General features: G+C 33.5%; 1 non-coding gene across 1 annotated transcript; it reads left to right on the forward strand.

The window, feature by feature from the left end:
• Positions 1-2,050: 2,050 nt before the first annotated feature.
• Positions 2,051-2,161, forward strand: LOC124889925. The gene has a single exon (XR_007048837.1). It is a non-coding gene; the product is annotated as a small nucleolar RNA R71 (small nucleolar RNA).
• Positions 2,162-6,941: the final 4,780 nt, after the last annotated feature.

Here is a 6,941-nt window from a genome sequence, read left to right on the forward strand (position 1 = left end):
AATAATAGCATGAATTCAAAACTAAGTCAACAAGTACAAGAGCCATAAACATGAGCCTAAGAGTCTCAAAAATAGCAATTCACTCAATCAACATGCTTTTATAAACAAACACACTTGGATCATGTAATCACAAATAGAACCAACAAGAATATATCACACAAAGATTTTTAAACTGAGCTAAAATTTGAGAATTTCCCCACCCCACACTTAAAAATCTACTTTATCCCCAAAGTGAATTTGTAAAGGTAAAGATATAAATACTTCCTGAGGCCTCTAGGCCTAGGTAGTAGCATATTTTTGCATAAAGGATGTCCATGAAACCCCATACTCAGTCTTTGCCATGCTTCTTAGCTCAAGTTTATGGTACTTAGACTTCCCATTAACCTATGACCTAGCCAAAAACAACAACTACGTGAAATAAAAACTAAAAAAAAATGAAAAAAAAACATACCTAATTAACTTGGATTGCTCCCAAGCAGTGCCTGATTTAGTATCGCGACACGACCCAACTCAACTCAACCATATTTATTTATATTTTTACTCAAACTTGGAGGCCATTTTCTTATCCTTTTCACCACTTTTGGTGTGAATTCTCAAGAGCACCTGGTTTCTCAGCTCTAGCCTTTACAGTCTCATCAACTTTCATCATGTCAGGCTTAGGGGATAGAGTCTGAGCTCTCAATTAGGTAGTTTAAAGAGGTTTTTTGAGGACTAGACACCCCATATTTGTCCCCTTCAATAACATTGATCATACACAAATCTTTAACTTGGGATGTTATTGTGGGTGCTTTGCATACATCAAACACCACCTCTTCATCCTCTACAATCATTTGAGTGTGCCTTTTCTAACATCAATTAACGCTCATCCAGTTGCTAAAAATAGACATCCCAAGATAATTAGTACCTGTTCATCTACCTCAAAATCAATAACAATAAAGTCAGTAGGTATAATGAATTTACAAACCTTTATAAGGACATCCTCAATTATTCCATCCTAATATGTGAATGACCAATCTGCCAACTGCAACACCACAATGATCAGTCTTGGCTCTCCCAAGCCTAATGTTTTAAACAGTAATAGGGGCATTAATTTTATACTCGCCCCTAAGTCACTTTGTGGAAGGACCGCTTTACTTCCAACTTGGATTAGGATAGCAAATTTCCCCTAATCTCTTATTTTTTTAGGGATTTTTTAAGTCATCACGGCATTACACTCTTCAGTAAGTGTTATTACCCCCTTATCTTGCAATTTCACTTTATAGACACCACATCTCTCAAGTATTTTTAATACTTGGGCATACTCTGCAAAATATCTAGTAAAGGTAAATTAATGTGAAGCTCTCTAAATGTATCAAAGAACTTGTTAAATAGTGCATCCTCCTTCGCTTTAATTTGTCTCTGAGGGAAAGGTAATAACAGTGTCTTCTTCACTCTTGATTCAATAACTTTTTCTTTCAAGTACTCAGACTTCCTTGATTTTTAGCAACTTCTTCATTTACTTGTTGGGTCACCACATCAGCATCTACCTCCTTGGTTACCTTTGGGGGTGCTCCTTGAATCTCTTTACCACTCCCTAAGGTGATTGTCATAACTTGCTTTGGATTTTCTATATCTGCTGGCAAACTACCTTGTGGTCTAGTATTACCTACGTACATCACAAATTTTGTATTTGAAGCACACATGATCGCTGCATAACTATTATTTTTGCATACCTCACACCAACCCGTAACTTGTTGGATGGCATTGACTTTGGCTGCAGGTTATGCTACTCCCAGTTTCATGCTACTGAATGATGTGTTGATCAAATTTTGTAGTGCAGAAACCTATGCTCATAAGGTTGTGAATTGGTCCACCTCCAATACACCCATAATTCTTTTTATGGAACTTATAGAATTTGAATGCCGATATAGATTTCCTTGTTCTATGTAGTTCAATAATGTGTACAACTCATCATAAGTCAACTCAAGTTCTTCACCACCTGCGGTTGAATCTAGAAAATATTTGTATTATGATCAAGAGATTCTACAAAAGTAAGAGCAAGTAACTTATTATACTATTGGTGGTGTGGACACTCCTGAAGAAGATCCTTGAAGCACTCCCAAGCATGATAGAGGTTTTTATCAGGCTTCTATTTGAAGCTTACCATCTCACTGCAAAGTCTCATAGTTTTGCCTGATGGAAAAAATCTGATGAGGAACTTTTTGGCTAAGTCATCTCATGATGTAATTGAATTAGACGACTCATTATTCAACCACCTTTTAGCTTCCCCCAAAATTGAATTGGGAAACAGTGTCAACCTTATATAGTCTGGATTCACCCGAGTCGGAGTGAATGTATCAGTAAGCTCAATGAATGTCTGCAAGTGGACTTGTGGATCCTTGTGTGAAAGCCCTGCAAACTGTCCACTACTAATAAAAGTTGCACCATAATATGTTTCAACTTGAAATTCTCCCCAGCTGTCAGTTTTTGAATTAGGGAAGTCAAGTTCGTTAGAAGTGGGACTGCCACTTCCCTAACCATCCTACCAGCTGCTTGTTGTTCAACCATAGAAATAGTAATCTCTTGGCTTTCATATATTTAAGGAATTATAAGGAGAATAATTGCTTCTCTTCTGTATTGATGGTAAAGTTGATTGGGTTCCAGGCTTGTAACTACCAACTCTCAATCCCTTACCAGCTTATAAACTTAAAAACCAGTCTCCTGCAAACACAAAAATAAGAAAAAGAGTAAAAATACCAAATAAATATAAATATAAACTAAAATAAACAATTATCAAAACACAAGTCCCCAAAAATGGTTCCAAAACCTTGACAGCACCTCAATATCGCCCCGAGCTACTGGAATTTGCTTTTCGAAATTTGGTTTAAGTGTTGAGTATCCCCTCTTGATCCCTTGTCTTGTAGTATCTTTACCATGAATTCCAAGATTATTTTACATTAAAATATCATCATATTCATCTCCAAAATCCTCCTACATCATCGGACCAAACTAATTAAGAGAGAAACACAACACAATACCTATAACATCAAATCAAAACAAGAGCTAAACATAGCTAGTTCGCATTGATCTTTCACATATTGTTCCAGCTATAGACTCATTCAAATTAAAATTTCCTCATTATTAACAAGTTATTACACTCATAATAACACATAAAAATCATCAGAAACACTTTAAACACAATAGAATTCACCGAAATCAACTAGACAAGCACCTAGCTCAAGCTAGTAATGCTAGTTTTCCAAGTTGAACTCTAAATGAATCTTTTAAGTACAAACTTGTTTGTAACTCACTTTAAATATCATAAGCACATTCTTTAACACTTCTATGAACATTTATCTCATTATAAACCTATATATCACATGAATCATCCTCAAAACAAGGCTAAAAAGGCTAGAATAATGATGCTAGAATGCATAAATACACCCAACATCAGTGAACTATGCACCACAATTGCCATTTTATCTCAAAATTGAGATCTTCAATTTCTTCATCGTCCTCCATCCATAATTTCAATTTCAATTTCTTCACTGTATCTTATTTCAATTTCAATTTCAATTAAAGAAATTGGTTGACTGTGCTCCGACTTTATTTTGTTCAATTTCTTCAAAAAATCCGACAGTGATTCTCCATCTGGTGTGCTCCGACTTCACTGTGATCCGATGTTGCTGCTCCGACTTTAGATCTCAAATTTGCACTTCATCTTTATGTATGTTATTCTGACTACCCTTTTGTATTTTGTACACTTTATCTTAAATGTCACGTGCCCTTGCTCCCACATCTAAGTTAAATGTCATAGTGGTTGTGCTAATGTAGAAGTAGTGTTCATCTCTCACAAAATTCTAGATTTAATGGTGTTAATTGCTGGCTTGAACCTACAGCAGCAGCAGCATCAGCTATATCAGATTGCACTGTTAAATTATACGATTGAGTCTTAGTGACTGGCACATAAAAAATTTGATATTGCTAATTTATTTATTGATGAAGTGGTTTCTGGGTTTGGGGTGCATATATTTAATAGTAAGATGGGATTGCCATTGGACCTATTACAGTATGTTGAATGCAACGTGCAGTGGCAGGAACAAATTGTTGCTACTGTGGAACTGGCATAAAAATAGAATCTTGAACTTGCTGGATCTGAATTTCAGGGTTATAGTCCATAACAAACCATTTGTTTCGAGAAGAATGTTCCTGATGCGATGGATCTATCATTAGAAAACATCCAAATATGTTTTAGTTGATGAAAGTATAATCTTCTTAATGTTTTTAAACCACAACTACACTAAAAACATGCTAAAAGTGAAGAGTAACAATTACCTTGAAGTCCTATTATCTCTTTGTGGTTTATTACTAGTTTTTTTGTAGATTAGATCTAAATAATGTATCTAACTCTATTCTTTTACCTGCCAAGAATTTAAGTAAGAGAATAGGTCCAACTATGGAATCTTGAGTTTAAAATATTAAAGATTTGTATGATAGATGCATTAGCATAGAGAAAGGAAAGTACTGATGTTTCACTTGTCCTATATTGGTTTGGTCAGTTGGTTGGATTTGTATATATGTATATCTTCTCCTAAACAATTTTAATTGCAAAGTAGTCCAATTGCTTATAATAGGTCATTTGTAAAGCATGTTTCCCTAAGTTACTTGTCTACCTCATCCAATGTGATCACTGTATCTTTTTAATATTGCTATGTTAATATTTCAATCTTTTCCTATCTGATTTTCATAGTAGAAGCTCGGTACAGACGATATCAGCTTTACACTTTATTTTCATGCCCATTGTTATCTTTTAAGATAAATAAGAACTTAAGATCTTGATGACATATTAATTCATTTCCTCACTTTTCACATGTAAATTATGGTAGCTTGATGGTTGAAAACTATCTTATAGCTAGTTGCTTTTGTAATTACTCTATAGAATTATGAGCTGATAGTTGTTGTTTGCAGCTACAATGGCTCCTTAATTAATAATTAGGATCAATAAAAAAGCCATACCAATATTTGGATAGCTAGCTCTATGGTTAAAGCAAACGAACTGTTGAATGCTGGCCTAAAATTCTCCATTTCAATTCTCTATTCAGATAATCTTTGCTGGTTTTGGGGAGCTTATTTTTCCACCGTGCTATTTGATTCTATTTGAGAAGCAATGGAAAATATGACTATTGAGTAACTTTATTATTCTTTGGCTGAGAGGTAGAGTATTCAAGGAAATAATATGTTCCAACTTAAGCAAAAATATTAAAGACAATTGAAGTGTAACCTCTCAAACTAGAGAACTAGAGTTCATAAATACAACCATTCTTACCATTTGGATAATATAAAGAAAAACTAATTGTTCAAGTGGTTTCTTGTCTCCCTTAAAATTTACGTGAGAATTATCTTTTAACTTAAACTTACAAACTGTAAATAGAATAGAAATTTTCAATATTGCATATCTGAAGAGTGTGATCATTGTCACTATTTTCCTTTCGTTATGTCATTAAAGAAGTCATCCTTGACGTTCTGTCGCAATATGTTTTTTTCTAAACTTTGGAGTTTGCATAGAACCTATATTGTGTAAGTTTGTATAAAGCATCCTTTTATGGGAGGATTGATGAAGAATTAGGTATATTTTGTTGCTTTTATTTTGGTAAAAATGACATGATACATACTATAGCTAAGTCTATTTTTGAGGTACTAACAGTTGTACGTTATCTGGGATTTTAATAGCTTATGTTTGAATACTCCATCAGATGCAGACAGGTCCCTATTCTTTGTGGATTATATTCAGACAAATTGAGTCTATTGAGACTCAATATATGTATGCACGCATGCTCTTTTACTTTTGATTTTTCACACTATTTTGGATGACAAGCTTAAAGAAATGACTCACAAAGACTATCCTAGTTCATTAAAAATTTTGATAAGCTTCATCTTTTCAATAGGAAGAAGAAGTTAGTGAATTGGACACTTGAGAGAATTGAAACCTTTGCTTGACATTAAAAATACTACAGTAATTCATAAGTGGTAGATAAAAAAGTCACGCATCCCACTTAATTATAATTTAATTTTCATCAATAATGTATTTATTACCACCCGTACAACCAATATGAAAAACTTCACTATTACTCATATTTTCCCCATTAACATAAAGATAATCAATTGTAACCACTAGAACTTGGAGCTGGAGATGACTGATCATGGAGCTGACGTACACAAGATTTCCATTTGCCAAGTACCTAATTAGAAATAAACTTACTGGGCCAATTCTGGATTGAATCAGAAGTAGTAATTCCAAACAGTAAGTTTATTACCTTAGATTAGCATGGTTTTGCATCTAAATTAGACTCATGACTATATCAAAAACATAAGATTCTATAAGTATATCAACATAAATGTCAATATTGTAGGAGCATACTACCCCTTACAGAATTTTATTTTATGCAACACTAGCTTGTTGATTCTGTCATGCACTCGGTAATCTGTATTCGTTTATTGAGATGCATTAGTGAACTTGTCAACTTGGTAATGTATTGACTAGACTAGATAGCAATTTGGTTTTACAAAAAGAGAAAGATCATTTTCCAAATTTAAATTCTATAGAGGTAATAATGGTTTAAGTTATCCTTCATACAACATGTTCTCCATGCCTTATTTTTATCAGCATAGAGTTCAAGAGAGCTTAAATAGGCTTGTATCTATTTTATCTAGAAGAAAAGAGTAATATATCCTTATAATTGTATTTAAAACACAAAATCTGGTTATTAGTAAAGATTTAAAAATGTTAGATTAAGATGAGACATGTTGCTTTACAAAGTTACTTCTGATAACTTTTTAATTTGATTACAGATGATGAACTCAGTGTTTTGGCTTTTTACTATCAGAATCGAGAAGTAAATAAGAGACATTAACTAAAAGGTCTTGAAAACTTTAGACCTATTGATTTTTGGAAAATTAACTTA

Source organism: Capsicum annuum, chromosome 12 (genome assembly GCF_002878395.1).
Source record: "Capsicum annuum cultivar UCD-10X-F1 chromosome 12, UCD10Xv1.1, whole genome shotgun sequence".
NCBI classification, from domain to species: domain Eukaryota; kingdom Viridiplantae; phylum Streptophyta; class Magnoliopsida; order Solanales; family Solanaceae; genus Capsicum; species Capsicum annuum.